The sequence below is a fragment of the Sturnus vulgaris genome, chromosome 11 (genome assembly GCF_052056855.1).
Source record: "Sturnus vulgaris isolate bStuVul1 chromosome 11, bStuVul1.hap1, whole genome shotgun sequence".
Taxonomy (NCBI): Eukaryota; Metazoa; Chordata; class Aves; order Passeriformes; family Sturnidae; genus Sturnus; species Sturnus vulgaris.
Window position 1 is genome coordinate 15,541,305 of NC_142253.1, and position 17,822 is coordinate 15,559,126.

The window sequence follows — 17,822 nt, forward strand, 5'->3', positions numbered from 1 at the left end:
CACCTGTCGAGCAGAGTTAATTATGAGTCAGGTATCTCTTCACATCATTCATTTCCTTCTCACTTGAGAGCTGACTTTCATTCTTCACTGAAATAACCCCTCTCACAAGACAGTGATTAGTCTGACAAATGGGTAGAATAAAATACCTTTAGCCCCTTTATGGGACCTCCTCTAGCATTCATGACAGCTACAGCTAAGTGCAATAGAGTTTTTGGATTCCTCTTATTCCCTAGTGGCAAACAAGGAATGTCTTAAATAAGACAATCTCAGCATATGTTTATCTATTCAGTTTCAAAAACTCCCACATTATCCTTCAACATTTAATATTCACTTTCTGTACGAAACTCTAAAATATTAGGGAAAAAAACTCACTAGAAATATGGGGAACAGAACTTAACACTGTGCCTAGCAGAGCTTTCTCAATTAAAAAAAGGGAAAACGGAAGCTCTTATTTCACCTTCTAGTGGGAGGCTACCTAAATATATCCCTTTGATATAGGGGAACAATACTGAGCACCAAAATCATCTCTGCCTCTAATTCTTATGTCCATAGTGTCGAGTTCCTGAGCTTCATTGCCTCCACCTGGACCAAGAATATGACTTTGTTGGACATCTCTGTTCAGACAAATTTATTCTCCCCAAGCCCAAGGTCATAAGAAAACTCACCTTGAAAGTCTTGTTGTCAGGGCATTAGGAAGAAGGTTCGATATGGAAGCCCAGTGGCCTGGTCTGGATCAACCTGAGGTCACAGAAAGCAACACCCTAAGTTCAGGGACATTGTTTCAAATTAGGGAGAGTTCAAGTTTGTTCGTGCTGGGTCATGGGAGTTACTACGTAAATAAGAGTTGCATTGCCACTGATGAGTGATTAGAATGTTGGACCCCACAGTGTAGAAGTTGTGTTCACCCCTTGTTGGGGGTCTTGTCTTTGGCTGCATTCAGGAGCGCTCCTGTGTTACAGGGAAGAAGAATAAGGAAGAATAAAGGATTTCCCACCCAAGCCCAGCCCTGCTCTTTTCTTCCAGGCTGACCCATTGCCATTGTCGCCTGTCCTCAGGGCAGCTCTGCACTCCAAATGTAGCTGCACTGCCACCCTCACTGGCTCGGTCTCTAGACTTATATGGAACAAACAAACACAGGATAGCTGAGCTCTGAGGACATCAGCTGTCCTCAGACATCACAGGGTGACAGAAAAATAGACAAATGAGATTAGTGATCACATGAGATACACTTCTGCAAGTCTTCAAACACAAGATCTCCTGTCATGCTAACAACATTAGGGGATTTCCCCACTTTGTCCCTTAAGGAGATTGCAATAAAAAGTTTCCCTCTCCCTTCTCTACTAAATAACCTGCTTTGTTTTATTTTCTCTTAAAGACATTTTGTTTTCAGCTTTGCTAATCCCTCTGAGTGTGCTAAGCAGTCATGTAGAAACAAATACTTTTCTTTGTTCAGCCGAGTTATAAGTGTATTACAACTGAACCATGATGTGTCAACAGTTCGTGTGTAACTTGGGAAAAAAATATATATATCCACTCTCACTACTAAGACAGGTTGAGGAGGTGATTGTTTGGCCTTTTTTTAAGGATCAGGTATATTAGGCTAAATTCACAAATGTCACAAACCCCCTAAATATAACAGCAGCAAACTGTTCCCTCAACTATGTGCTTCTGCTTCTTCTCTTCCTGTGTGGGTTCATGGTTTAGCTACAGAGAGCAAAAATTTGTCAATTACAACAGAAGATGTTGTCATCCATTAATGTATTCCTGACCACAACTAAATCCTGGTGAAAAGATTCCTTGTGGTACTGTGAAGACACTTGGGCATAAATTATTAGGCAGTTTACACTTAAATACAGGAAGTCTAGCTTTAACACGATTGGAAATGTATTCCAGACACATCCCAAGGGCTCTGTTTTAATCCCTGAAAATTACATGAGGGCTGCATGGGCACCTTGGTGCTCATACTTCCATATTCACTGTACTTCCCATGTTCCTAAGAATTTACACTGTGGACAGAGCTATTTACCCTACCAGATATTCCATTTTACCAGAAAGTCTGCATCCCTACACCAAGAGTCATGGTTTGGCTTCTTGCCCAGTGGAAGAGAGGTGAAAGCAAACATAGTCAACTTCTTAGACCATAAGAGAGCGAAAGTAACCCAACTTAAAATGAAAAGAAAGAATGAAAAAAGTAGGCCTTCCCAGGTCCATAGAAGAAAATTCTTGAGAAAATTTGTTGTCCTTAACAGAGGGGAGGAACTCTGGAAGAGCAGTAGGCAGAACTGCTCAAAGCCACTCAAAGGAGCTGGATATTCCTCTCACAAATACGGGTGTCCACACAGAGCAATGGACATGACTGGTAAGGAAAGAAAGCCACACCCTGGCTCTTGTATTCTGCTGTTGCATCTATGACCACCACTTCCATCAGAAATGACACTAAACGGAAAAAGTTTCATCTTCCTGACTTCATAACCATTATGTTAGAAAGCTAAAGGTGCAGCATACAACTCCTCTTAATTTGCAACTTCAATCTGTCACTATTACCTTTACTCACCATTCTACAGCTTGCAGGCTGTGGTTCACACCACCCTTCATTCATCAGCAGATTTCAGAAGCACTGTGTGTTTCATCATGTGTCTTTAGACCTCCATGCCTATCCTACCTCAACATAAATTTTAAATTATTTTTTTAGAAACCAGCAGTATCAGAGGTTCACTGTAAGAGAAGTCACAGGAGTCGTTTAAGGTTTTCATGTATGGAAGAATACTCCCACTCACATCCTGAAGAATGTGGGGAGGTTCAAACAAAAGGATCTGACCACATGTCTGAGACTAAACCAGCAATGCATATCTTCTTCTACCCACACCCTGCTCCCAAAACTCAATCTGTTACAGAGCAGTTCCTTTCCATCTGCAAAGCTCACTATTTTATGTTATCAGTCTCGCTCAGAGTCCAACAGAAAAAGCAAGAAATGGTTTCGTTAGTGGCAAAGAGCGGCCAATCTTGAAATCACTTCAGTCCTAGACACACAGAGAACACTGGAACTTTTCTCTAGAAACATTTAGGAATGCAAGTCCTTTCTGACTATTCCACTAACATTGTATCCTTAGACTTTAATCCCTTCATCCTCTCTCAGATATTAAATTGCACTGGGCTTCTTTCTGTAATGCTGTGGGTAATGTTTTCAAATGCTATATGCAGGGTTACTGTAGTCTGGGAAAGTGCTAGTCAGGAAATTATGTAAGAAATTAGCTTTATTTTGTTACTGCAATTCTGGCAGTCTTCCAGATCTTTATGTCATTGGCTGCATGTGATTATCAACAAAAAAAAAAGCAGAGCTCTTCTTGCCATGACTGTAATTATTTCCAGTATTCAAGTACAGAATGCATAATTTGCGACAACATAAGCTCAAAATTTGAGGTAATCCATAAGAAAGTCAACAATACTTCATGTAATTCTGGATGTTTCACCAGTCTTAGTAAAACTGCCTCTTTCCTTACTACCGGTTTTTCAAATGTGCTTTTAGTTATTCCTAAGAACATTTACATTAGCAGGATGGAACCTGTTGAGTCCTACTTTAAAATACCAGATGATTTTTTTAAAACTTCATATTTTTGTATCTCCCCCCCCCACACCCAAGAAGAACTGTCTGCTTGTTAAAGACCATCATCAGCTGTGACTCTACTTGTACACTGGTATAATTTCTTTTTATGAATAAAACTGTTTTCTTACAAGTGCCATTTACCAGTTTCTCCCCTGATATAACACTGTACATTCTTTTCTTTGCCAAGAGAAGTGGAGTGGTTTAGGGTGTAACAGGCCACTAAAACTCAAATCTGCACTGGTAGCATTGCTTCTGAATAGTTCTGTTCTAAGTCATTGTGAATTTGAGAATGGAAAGCGCTGCCAAAGCAGGGAGAGCTGTTCAAACCCCCAGATTTCATTCTAGGCATATTACTAAAATCACAGGCTGCTTCCTGCTTTTTAGATAAAAAACACAAATATTTGCAGGGAGACGGGGAAATAAAACTCATTCACTTGACTTGTTTTTTCACAATCTAGGTTTACATTCAGCCACTTTTCACCTCTGGGACAAAATCCTGCATCATGGAAGAGCAAATTCAAAGCCATTCATGTGAAGTTATTTCCATTCAGTCACTCCAATAACACAGAAGCACACATGGATTTTACAGCTGGGTAGTGCAATGTAAGAGACAAACACCCAAAATACAGCTCAGAAACCACTGAGCCTGTGCTTTGTTACTACCACCACTGGTTTTGTTCTGGCACTGCTACCAAAGAACCAAGCACAGCTGTAGGAAAAACAAGCTCTGTGCTGATAGTGGGGCACAGCCTGCTCATGCCTGGCCACTGGCAAAGGAATATTCTCTTTGGTACTCTGCTTTCTGCTTCAAAACTGGAAAGGAGATATTTCCCAGTAAAACATAAAGAAAAAGGAATAAAATGTCTTTAAAAGTGCCTATGGGAAATGGACAATACAAGAACTCTCAATATTTCGTGATATTGCAAAAAGAGAAAAAAAATCTCTTGAAAACAAATAAGACTCATTGCGCCAATAATTTTAAAAAGAATTATGATTCTATATTTAGAAAAGAAGTCAGGCACTGGATTTCACAACCATATGTGGAAAACATTAAAGGGAAAACTGGATGGGATTGCCAAGGCATTATGGGGCCAAGAATCGGGTTTTTTTTAGCTCACCCCAAAACACTGATGGAGGGCAGAGAAGTTTACCACAACTTCCTTCTGCAACTACTCCTTAAGCAAATTTGACTGGCAGTATGCAAAAAGTGGTAGTGCTGGAATGATGCTGAGACCACCAGGACTGACTGGGCAGTTTTGCACAGGTTGCAGTGTTACTGCCCATTTTCAGCAGGTGTGTGAATAAAAAGGAATTTTCAGTCTTATTATTCCAATAAAATTTATGAGATGCATAGAGAGTAGATGGGAGAACAAGACTTCCCTTGGAAGTGCATGGAAGGATTTTCAGTCAATCAGCAGAGCACATTAGCCAAAATTTTATTGCCAACAGTAGAAAATTTGTGAGTATATTGTCGACATAAATAAAAATGAATGGCCTGAACATGCATTGTTACTGTTTTCTTCTGAATGTGCATGCCAAGAATTGCAAAACTGGTCTTGCTTACAGCCCTGAAAAAAATTACTTCGCTATTAGTTTTTTTCTTTTTTGAGAAAAGATTATACCTGGTGAAAATTCATAAAACTTAGAGTCAAATTGCAGTTTTGCCAAAAGTCATCTGGTCAGGTTGGACTTTTGTCCAATCCTTAGCACATCCAGAGCAGCATTTCAATATTGATTAATTGTCAGAATGCTCAAATGAGACAAGTAAACAGAAATCTGACAGCCAGATGCTGCAAACAGCCCTCTATTCACACAGACAATGTATTATCCTATCACTGCTTTTCCCCAGTATTTCCAGGCTGAATAGCATAACTTAAGCTGCATGTTCTCAACAAGCATTACAATACAGTACATATTTACAGAATTCATTACAAAGGTAAATCAATCATGGGGTTGGAGGAGGGAGAAGTAGTAGAACATTCTTTTGTAAAATTAAAAAACATCTTGGGATTTTTATTTGTAAATTATGCCATGCAATTCCTAAATTTCCTTTTCATCCCAGTGTTTTTCAAATACTTTGTCCATCACAAAATTATATTTGCCTCAGGGGAAAACCCAGTATTTCTACTGATCAAGCATGACAACTTGGCAGGAAAGAAGAAAAAGCATATTTAACTAAGTGAACCTGAAAGCTGCATTTACAGACTGAAATAGTGCAGAGACCCTAAGAATAAGTGTCCTCTTAAAAAAGACCCAAAATCTGAATTGAAGTATTTGGAGTTTGTCCTCTCTCTTCCTTTTCATCACCCTGGAGCATGTGGCTCCTTAAAAGGATGTCTCTGCAATCCTTCCCTTCTCCAAGACAAAATACAGGGAGAGGGGTCAAATGACTCATTATGGATCAAGACCTCACAGGCCCCACCACTGCTTCATCCTCAGGCAAAGAGTGAGGACATGCAGAGCTCCTCACAACTCTGCCATGGGAAGATTCCTACTGAAGGAGCCAAGTGAATCAACTGGGAGCACATCAAAACCTGGCACCCTGGGAAAGAGATTGCAAAGGCTTGGACTCTGAAAGACAAAATATATGGATTTAGTTCACTTGTTTGCCTTCTCAGCAACACAGCATTCACAGTTTATCCAGAAATGGAAGCAGTTCTGGTCATCAGTCCCACTCCTACTACCTGGAATGAGGCTTAGCACAGAAATACAACCTGGGCTCACACACTGCTGGGAAATGGGGAGCAAACCTGCACATGTCAGAACCCCAACAGAGAGTTCACAACTAATATCTTGATATTCTCCTCAAAATCAGCCAGGATAGTTACATTTCAGAAATGACAGATGACTGACTGATTTTTAGATTAACTGCCCTTGTGGTGAATCTTTAGCTCTTTCCTAGGCACGTTATAAAACTACAAGCATCAGATATCTTGGGTATGGGTGCACACAGAAAAGTATCTCCCATTTCCCTAAGACTTATTAATACAAAATGTGCCTCAAAGGAGTTCCTTCCTCACCTCCTGAAGGCACTGGCTTTAAGAGATTACACAGTATGCTCCTACACCTGCATAAATATTGTATTTATCTGGGTACTGGGTTTCATTCTAGAGTATTTTAATTGTCAGCTGTTATTCTGAGAGACAGATAATGTAACTAATTTACTGGCAGGACATTCTTCCAGCTGCTAATGCTGTAAAATAATTTCTCAGATGTCATCTCAGAATTAGATTTAATACTGATTAAGCACTCAATAATAATGTGTGGAGAAAGACAGACAACTCTAACAGAACAAACAATGCCGAGGAAGTGCTGATTTTTCTCTGACTGGCTTTCTGCCTCTGCTGATGGCAGTTGATTAAAAAGCATTTTTTGCATGCAGACAGCAGTTTCTGCCCTTTCTTCCCGCACTTCTCTCACATCTCTGCTAACAGTGATGTGCTTTCATTAGCAGTGGGGCAGCAGCAGCCAGTGCCACAAGCCAAGTCACACTGAGGTGTGCTCTGCTGCCCAGGAACAGATGGTTCCCCCTTACAGCTCACCAGGGAGGCTGGCTGTTCTACACAAAAAAAATACCTGTTCACACCTGCTGGGCAGGCCAAGGACACAGTCATCAGGACACTCAGATCCATTCCACATACACAGGGCACTTTCATGACTCACCATAGATTTCAGAGGTGGAATCCACCAGGTTTCAGTTTTTACACTCAGTTGTTAGAACAGGTGGACCCTTCTCTGAGGCTTTCTCAGCCCCAGGAGATGCAGCAAAGGCTCCTGTCACTGCTCATGATGGAATAAAAGCTATTTTAGCCTTTGTGAGAGCCAATCATTCAGTGTAGGCTTCTGAGCAGATATTGATACCAGTGATGTTGCTGGTACAGACACAAACTCAGTCATGTCTGGAAAACAAACATTCAGCAAGAGTTTCATCAGCCATCAGCCAGCATCTGCATCTCATTATCACTTGCAGCTTGCCCAGGCTCTAGAATTAGAGAACCAAAGTTAATGGAGACTCTCTGTTTAGCAAAGAGATCAGTTCACAATTAAAAATACACTTCTAAAATGAGAGTTGAACATTACTATGTCTGTAGGGCTTTTTAAGCTGCAGTACCCAGAAGCTGTAGTATAAATGGACTTGAATGTGTTCCAGTAACTTGTATAATTAACAAAGATACTGAGTTATTTAAAAAAATTTAAAACTGCAGCCCTACATACTGTCTCTAGCTCTGTCCAGTCACCCAAATAATCACATCCATCCTAGTACAGTTATGGACTTCAGCTTTAAAAGCATTAAACTAATTCTTATGTAGTGACATATTACACTGACTTTGTTGAGAGCACAATTAGGCTGCTGCTACTTGAAATCTTCACCAGAAACTCTCTAAGTTTGTTTTAATGTCACTTTTAACACACTTTGACAAAGCCAAAAATATCCGATATTGTGTAAGAGTTAAGTTTTATGGATAGAGTAGATCTTAAGAGCTGAAGGCACTCAGTATTTGGATACAGTTCCTGGAAAAGTTTCAGGAAGCTTTCACTAATAGTGTTAGATCTGTAGGCATCACAGCTTTTCTATGATACAGTAATTAAGCTGACTTTTTTCTAAACAGAAGCTGGTCAATGGCAACAATAAGAATCCATAAAAAGTACTGAAAGAGCTAAAAAAAGGGAAAAAACCAAGCAAGTGAAAAAGTTTGTTGGAAGATGAGAGACTATGAACTTCAGAGTTTTGTCCAGAAAAATCACTGGGGAAAAAAGGACCCATACCCATTCCTCAGTGAAAAGAGTTATTGCTTACAAACACTGTGAGGAACAAAAATCTCCTTCCAGGAAGCAAAGAGCTGTACCTGGCTAGAAGAAGTAGATGATACCTGCTCATAATAAATCTCATATTGCAGCCATCAGAACATCATCAGTGATTTCAAAAATGTCCTGATTAATCAAACTGCATAATTAGGTGTTTTAAGTGTCCCTACTCTATCAAGTGCCTTTACTATGGGTTGTAAAGTGGTTCATTTTAAACTGACTGGATAGAGGCTTGACTGTGCTGATAATCCAGTTATGCTTTGGGAATTACTGGGTACAACTTGATTAGATTAAGAGATACAGAATTAGGTACCACTTGCCAGAGCTACATCAGTGTAGGCTTCTGTCACAGGCTTTGCTGCAACAGACATCAGAGACAAATTCTGAAGAGACAGATGATACAGGCAAGACTGTTCTTTTGCTGTTTAAGTTGGTATGTGAACAAGCAAGGCAGAAATTTAAGACAGATTTACTCACTCTTAGATTAACAAAGAGAAAAAAACTGGCCTAGTAAAAACACAAACAAGCCCCATTTCCAAAATTTGGTCCTGTTTCTGTCAGAACTGGAACAACCAAAATAAGCCACATCATCAGCAAACTATTTTTTTTCCTACTGTAAGTACACAAAATAAGCTGTGTTTCTGTTGGGTGAGTGTGTGTATAACTTTTACCAGCCATAACTCACTGCCATTGCTTAAGGATAAAACAAAAGCAGCCAAAGGATGTGATCCCATAATTAAGGGACTGGAGCATCTCTCATGAGGAAAGGCTGAGGGAGCTCAGCCTGAAGAAGAGATGACTGAGAAGGGACCTCATCATCCCTGTGTGTGTCTGCAGGGAGGGGCCAGAGCAGAGACCAGGCTCTGCTGCTGCTGCTCAGCAATGGGACAGGAGGCACCGGGCAGGGACTGATACCCAGGAATTTCCACCCGAAAATGAGGAAGAACTTTAGTGTGCAGGTGACAGCACTTGAACGGGCTCCCCAGAGGGGGTCTGGAGTCTTCCCCACTGGAAAGAACAACCTGGATGCAATCCTGTGCCATGGGTGAGCAGGGAGGCTGGACCAGATGACTCTCCAGTGGTCCCTTCCTTCCTAACCCATCAGTGATCCTGGGACACACGTTATCACACTGCCAGACACTGCTTTGGCAGATTTTACAATTAAATAAGCCATAGGTAAATGTCTAGACTAATTCTCTAACCCTACACTTCAATCTCACAATAAAAATTATATGCATAAATTGTCCTTAAAAAAGACATACTCTTGGTGGCAGGAAGCTAATTTGCTTCACACCACTGCACATTTTTCAGAGGTCTCTACTGAGTATTTTAAGAGTAATTCAGCAGTAATTCCAAAACAATTCTCATAAATTCTTTACCATGTATGGACATAGAAATTTCTCCCCCCTTTTTTTGGAGCGTGCTCTGCAGCTTACCAAATGAGTGCAAGATTTCTGATGTAACTTGAAAAAATGAACTGTGTTCTAGGTTTTAAAATGATCTGTTATTTCAGTTTGGGTTTGATAGTTCACTGTTCAAGAAGAAATATTATTTACTGGTCAAAGGCTGCAAGTCAAGACACCAAGCTCAATTTCCCAGTAGGGTCTGAGACCTGACTTCAAGCACTCATGGACATTTTATTTGCCTTATTTTTTGTTGTATACAAAATACTTCACAAAGATAACGCAGTACAGGACAAAATGTACAGCATACATACACAAAACTAAACTTAATAATAAAAATTTCTGAGAAATATTGTGAAATATTAAGAACAGAGTTTTGTTTCTATTCTATAAAACATTCACAGATATGCATGGAGTTGTACTGGGAAAGGGAAGAATTGAAAATTAAATGAAAGCTCAGAGCACAGAGCTCTTAAATCTTCACTGATGGATGAAGATAGATACAATTGTTTTCCAGGAAAAGTATGAAATGCCTGATTACTAAACTATGAATTAGTTAAATTCTTATTTATTTCATGTATTTCTGTTGGATTGTTTATTCTAGAATAACATACTATCTATTTGTAACCAAACTTCAGTCCTGTTATTTCTACAAGGTATGTAAAAATTAGCTACATTAAGTTAGTTCTGTGCAAAAGGTACTTTAACAAGGAATCTGTTATAGACTTTAAAAACATCCTGAAGTTGTCATTGTCACTGTCAGGAGATTGATTTTTGAAGAATAAACCATTGGAAATTATGGTTGGTTTTGTGAAAGGACCCCTCCTGCCTATTCACTGTGTGGTGATGGTCTTTTATCTAGAGATGGGTACAGGTTAATACCTTGAGCAACAATTCCACATGCAACAGATACAGGTTTTAGTGGCAGAAACTGATACACGATACAAAACAAGCAAAAAAACCCCTATTTCTCCAAGTGACCTCCCCAGATCCATGCACAGGCAGTAAATTAAGAGATGGCCTTAAGGACCTAAGAATCTATAAAAGACATAAACCACAAATACTATTAACTGCTCAGTTTTGGGACTGGGCATTGATTTTTATTGTCAAACTGCATTGCTGCTGCAGGCTCAAGATTCACTGCTGACTTCTGCTCTGTATTGATTTAGTTGAACAGCAATCAAGGGTTCAGTATTTAATGGGATGAAGCTCAAACTGGAGTTCCCACTTACTGCACAGAGGGTTTAATCAATTAAATCTGCCCATTACAGATTCTCATTCACTCTGTGTAACTGCCTTGCATAAATACATAAAAGAATGATAATGTCATTTTGTTATCATTAATACTCCATGAAATTGCCTTTACTCATTAATTTAGTAACATTTATAGAACTTCAGTGTGCAAGGCTTTAGAAGCAGTCAAGGAATTCTGTCACTGATTTTCTGCATGACTGCTCATCCTTGACACTTGGAATCACACAACTGCAATGAAAGACAAATTGAAGTAGTGGAGAGAATAATTCCCTCAAGTTACACAGCACTCTGACAGACAAGTTGACCTTACCACATGGGGTCCAATTAAGATTCTTTTGCCATCTAGAGTTTAAATGACTTTTTATTGATGACAGTTATAGCATCAAAGATAGTAAATGCTCTCCCCAACACAAATAAAATATGCTTTCTCTTTGGCAAAGATGATGAAATCCCCAAAATAAATCCACCATGAAGCTGAAAAATTACTAACAGTTCCAGACTTTGCTGCATATGAACTCTTCAAACCACAAATGAATGCTCCTGCACATGTAATTACATGAACAGAAATTCATTCTGTTTTTACCTTTGCAACCACTTCACGATGATGATTTCTGATGGAGACAATTTGATGCTACCATAAGAGCAAAGTAATGAAAACCTGAACCACTGCTCATACACTTCCTGAATCCACTGCAAAAACAAAGTGAGATATTAAGGGTAATTATGTGATGGGTTAGATTTTGCAGACATTTAAGTAATTAACAATTACTGCTGATAATATGAAACAGAGGGAACCATTAAAATCCATTTGTGTGAAAAGCAAGTTGGAAAATGGTTATAATATCAACAAGATATGAAATTATTCCTCCCAAATAATATGAAGCAAACTATAATAATTCATGACATATTCAAAATGTTAAAAGGAAGGAAAGCAAAGAGACTAATTAAAGCTTGGGGACAGTAGATGATGATTATAAGCATATGAAGTGACAGCACAGTCTGAAAGAATTTACATACATAGCTACAAACCAGTACTCCAACAGGAAATATCTTGCTTGATATAAAGTGAAAAGGATGAAAATCAGTCAACTAGATCAGGGTTTTTTCATACCTTCCCATTTATTTTACCCCTTCCCATTAGACAGGCAATGGTGATCACTTTACAAAAAAGGCTGCTGATGAACAGCTGTGGGCTTTGGGGCTCTCAGATTAGCCAGGTTGAATGTTAGCAGACAGATCTGGTAGTAAGAGTTCTGATGGCAAATTTTTTTCTGGGGGGAAAAGGGAAGTATGGCTTTAAAAAAATTGGAGCAAATGATTACAAAAAAACAAAGGAAATAATGGTCTTGTCCTTTGAGTCTGCAACATCTGAGGAATTAGAAATTATTAGAAAAATAAACAGCAAGGAGCTTTCCGGTAAAACTTAGTTATTATGCTGGAAAAAAGAAGTTACTAAACTAAAGCAGATGTAGCATTTTCTATTTGAAAATTCAAACCTGTTTTCCAACACTGTTGAAACTGTTTAGCTCTTTCTGTTCTGAGAAGAATGTTCTATAGACTGTATTTCACAAAGTAGTTTTTGAAATTGTAGGTGGTGATATAAAGCAAAACAAAGTGAGCTTCTGAAAAGAAGTGATAATTGGCCACTGTACTGAGGCAAACTCCTACCCAATACCGTGTGTCAACTACAAGAACTTACCATCTCCACAAACACAATTTCAATTTTTAACAAAAGACACATTCAGTTGTTTTTCTGTCCTGTCAATGGAGCTGAAGCAAGAAAAACTCTTACATAAATGAAGCGATACCTGCTAAGTGCAAAAGAAAATACATTTCTGGCAAACAAAACAAGGAGGAAAAAGTTGTTAAAACAACAATGAGAAGGAAAGGCAAAAAGTAGAAAAAGAGCTGCCTGTTGGCTTTCCCACTTTCTCTGAGCTCTGTGCCAACTGATGCCAGGGGTGCCAAGGACGACATTGATCACGTACAGGATGAAGCAGAGGATATTTTTGTCACGTCATTTTACTGATAATAAAGATTGGCTGCTCATATGAAATGGCAAACGGTAACAGCTGAGAGCCAAGGCAGGGTCATTCATCCCTGCAGCCTTCCTCAGCTTCAGCTGGGATGGACATTGGCTGGAGCAGTCAATAGCCAGGTGACCCAAGTGAGTGCAGATCCTTCTGGGGGGGTTCTGCCAATAACTCAAGAAGCTTCAATTAGCTGATCGTGGGCATTGCCTGAGCTACTCTAATCAATAATCATAATTGATAGCACAGCTGTTTGGGTGAACTCCAGTGGATCCCTACCCAAGACAGTAAAGTAGCATTCCAGTGACAACTGCAGGAGATACAGGAATCAGTGCTTCCTGCCACAAGTAACCACTGTGTGGATGGTTTCAGTTATCTGTCCATTCAGGGATAAATAATAATAAATATCTCTTTGCAGCTACACTACTCTGCTTTCTTATTCAAGTCAAGTAACAATGGTCAACTCTAAAACACGAAGAGAAGCTCAACTATGTGAAATGTGCATAAGTTTGAATTTAAAGAAGAAAACCTACAAAACACTATGAATAGCTCCCATACTGCTGTAAGATTTCTGTGCTTATATACTGGCATGGTAATACTCTAAACACAAAAATTGACCAAGTGATAAAATTACTGAACAGATTATCCTCACACAAAGTGCATACTCCTTCCCCACAGCTCTCACTCAAGAAGTGTTTCAAATTGAAATGCTACAAAAATGAAAATAATTATTCTGCTCACACCTCACGATGTCAGAATGGCAACTAACACACTTCATTTATAATGTGGCATTATCTGCTGGAGGCAGACTGACATAATCTGAAGGGGAATGATCTTAAATTAACATTCTTCTTCGTGCTCCTTGCCTGAGCTATCAGCAAAGGGATTCAGAGCTGAGAAATTCTAGGGTTTCACTGAAAAGAGCTTTTTTCATGTGAGATCAGGCGCCAGAGCTGATCAGCTGCAGCACTCCAAGGCTCAGCATGGGCCAAGAAGTGTTAATGGTGAGAAATGTTACCAATGTGAGCAGATCACACACCACACTAACATTCATTAGAAATGCATTTCAGAAGCCCAACACTCTCAGTTTTCAACTCCCATCACTCTGAACTGGATTTTGCTAATGCCTGGTCCTCACTATGTTTCACATTTCACATCACTGAAACAAATGTGAAACACTCTGTATTCCCCGAGTCCTATTTTAGAACACTAAAACAAACCTGGGACACAATGTGCCCCGAGCACAAGGAGCCAAGTGATGATTTTAATGGGAGAAACACCACTACGGGTCCACCAAGTTATCCAGCAGTGTTAAATGCTCGTATTTGTAATGAAGCATGAACACAAGGCTGCTGCATCTCCTTGGTGTCACTAAGCAGCACAGAAAGGGAATTAATCCAATGTGCTGAGGTGATGACCACAACCAACTTAAAATACCAGGGGAACTCCAAAGCTGCACACAATTGTTCAAACTTCCTAGAGGTTAAATTAAAAGAGGTTAATTAAACAAGCAGGTTTTGGCAGATGATCAAGTATGGTACATTCACAAAGGATGGGAAAGAATTGGATGATGGATACAGTAAGAGGAAAGAAACACTGCCTTTTAAAAAGATTTAACTGCTCATCCCATCAGCAAAAAGAAGCCATCAAAATTTGGCCACTCTCTCAGACACATTCCACTTCCTTTCATCTTGACTGAGCTCTCCCCAGGCTCCCATGGAAAAACAGCTTTTTATTGGACAGGAATAAAAACAAATAAACTGTGAAACTAATATAAAATTCAGCTCTCTAAAAATCTCAAAATAAGACCTGTTCCCTTCCTTCACCCACTGAACGTTGCCAGACAAGAGCTGTACTGGGCAATACCAAGCTTGAAGAATGAGCTTATCAGGGGAGAGTATCTCTGCTCTTAATTCCCAGAACCATGTTACAAGTTACTTGATGAAAATTAGAGAATGATAGATTAAAAAAATAAAAAGCCATCTTCTTGCAGCCAAATTGGAACACACACAAAAGTCTGTCTGGAGACTTCACACCTAAGCCACAAGCAAACTGGGAATTCACTTTATTCTTTATAGCACAATATGGAAATTATCCACTCTATACAGGTTAAATTATTCTCTGTTATTTTATACAATCGTGCTTTATAAATGAAAATTTGGACTCAAAACACACAGGCTGTGAGTGATTCTATTACAAACAGTACTTTATAGTAGAAAACAAATGAGCTAAACTAGCATCCATGCTCTCCTTAAAAAAAATTTAAAAAACAATGAAAACCAATATTATTCAGCATCATTTGCTGCATATCACTACCCTCTGCAGAGATTTCTCTGTTCATTCAGGCATCCACTTTCACAAGAGAACAACAGGTTATTGTCTCTTAGTTTCTCCAGAACAATAGAAACAACAACTAAAGTCTGCCCACATCAGAGACACAGCAGTGCAGCTCTGAGGAAAAGCCTGTCAGCAACTAAGGATTAAATACTTAGTGTTGGGGATAGGAAAAAGTGCCAAAGCATCTCCCTTACAAAGAGAAAAAGAGCCCCATTGTCAGATGTAGCTGTGCCTCCATTTGACAAAAGGGCCATAGGGGAGGGTGCTCCATCATCCCTGATATTTATTCCTAATTGTGGGAATGAAATGACTGACACCTGGCAAGGAATGAAGCCCAGAATGTCTCACTGCCCACCTGTGCTCATACTTACATCATGCTAAAAATCCTGAAGGACATCATAGCCTTGTCCACATTCCTGTTAAAATCTCCCAAATCCTGCAGTCAACAAGGACAAGCTTGCTGAGAAATGAATTCAGTCAAGTCAAATGCCTGTCCAAGCATAGATGATGCCATATGGTTTTCCATGTGATACATCTATAGCTCAGATTTTCACCTGATGTACTTGAAGACACAAAGGAATAAACACAAGCATTTTCTCACTGATGTACCTGCTGGATTCTGTCATTCTTGGTGATATAATTGTCCCCAAACAATAACTGTTACCTTCATATATAAACCTCTGTAAATTAATTTCTAAACAACAGCAAAATCTGACTCAGAGATCAGGCTCTCCTTGAACCATTTCCTGTAAGGGACACTCACAGAAGCATCACTGCTCTGACTGCTCTGTGTATGGCACAGCAAGATTCTGGACCTGACCACTCCTTGCTGAGGATCCTTTCCGCCACCTCAGGGCTCTGCAGTCTGTGCAGGTCACAACATTCTTTGTTTAAACCAGAGTAAAATCTTAGACCTCATTTACCACAGTTTTATGACTGCTTTGTTCTATTTTTAATGTGACAATAAGACAAAGTAAGCCTTTATATCCATCTAAGTGACAATCAGATGTTTATCTCCTGCAAATCAGATTCTGAATGAGTTGTTGAAACAGAAGAAGGGAGAATGCTGAAAACCATTGGGAAGGAATGATGACAGTGGGGGTCTTTTTGGCTTTCAGGAAGCAAGGAGGATATTGGGAAGGAATGAAAACAGAAGTTGAGTAGAAAAACAATGCTGAGGACACTCAATGGTGAAGAGGAGGTATTGGTATTACATAATGCCAATTATATGTTAATTGGGGTCGTGGTTGACCCTTTAGAGATCCTTATGACAAAAGCCTCTTTATTGCTCTTGGGCCCCTCTTAAATAGAGGGTTTGAATTTCCCAGATATAACATATGAATTGTTGGGGTCAGTGATACATCTGCACTTAGGGTTCAATTAATTGCCTGGGATCCTTTGTATGTGTTCAAATCCATCCTGTTATCACTCACCCAGGACCTGTTTACTTCTAGGCTGGTTGAGTTAGGGGCTGCCCCAGACCCAGTACATTACAACTGACATGCACTGTACTTTATATTGAAAGAGTATTTAAAGCTGTGTTTTCTCTGTAAAGAACATGAAAACTACCTAAGAGACAGATTCACATCTCATTTAAACACATATCATTAAGACAGATGCTGAAATAAACTGCAAAATATGTAAAGTTGGTACTAATGTATAAAAAAACCACATTCCAATAATCACTAAGACTCATAGCAGGGGATTTCATGAAGGCTGAAGCAAAAGTACTTCACGTTGTCTAATCTCAGCTGCAGCCCTCAAAAAAATCTTCTGCTACAGTCGTGGTTTGCTGTGGGAGGATGTGGGGGCTGTAATTGTCCCACTGAGGGTTTTTGATGGATGATTTATTTCAGATATCTGGACCTGTGATTCTGTAAGCCTCGCTTTGACTTACTATTACATTAAAAATAAAACAAAGTGTTCAGAACACTCGGGGGGGGGGGGGGGGAAGTGGAAATGGCTGGTCCGAAAAAGATGCACTGCAAAAAGAAAGCATGGTTTTAGTTTCTTCATGCAATTTTAAATAAAATTAAAGATAAGGTAAATACAGTGAATTTTACAGAAGTCCTGGATGCAGGGGCACATATTATGAAAATTAAGTGGAAATATCAATAGATCGTCTATTACAGGAGGAATCCAGCAAGTTTGTTCCCTACATCAACTTTCTTACATGGATTTTCCTTAAGTGATTGGAAAAAAAACTGTCCCAAGATATTCACACCAGCTCTTTGCCAGAGGTTACAATCAAAGCAGCAAACCCAGACCCACACCAGCTGTGCAAAGCCTGGTACACAAACAGAAATGGGTTTGTTTTCACCCAAAGTTTTCAATGGGTTGGTCAGTACATGGTGAGGAGCAGAGCTTAGTTACCAAGGGTTAAATAAG

General features: G+C 39.4%; 1 long non-coding RNA gene across 1 annotated transcript in view; it reads right to left on the bottom strand.

The window, feature by feature from the left end:
• Positions 1-17,822, bottom strand: part of LOC106849216 (uncharacterized) — a 29,346-nt gene continuing 11,524 nt past the window's right edge. The window contains exons 4-5 of the long non-coding RNA XR_015806083.1: positions 666-738; positions 1-121 (exon numbers count right to left, since the gene is read on the bottom strand). This is a non-coding gene — a long non-coding RNA (uncharacterized LOC106849216). The remainder of the gene's footprint in view (positions 122-665; positions 739-17,822) is intronic.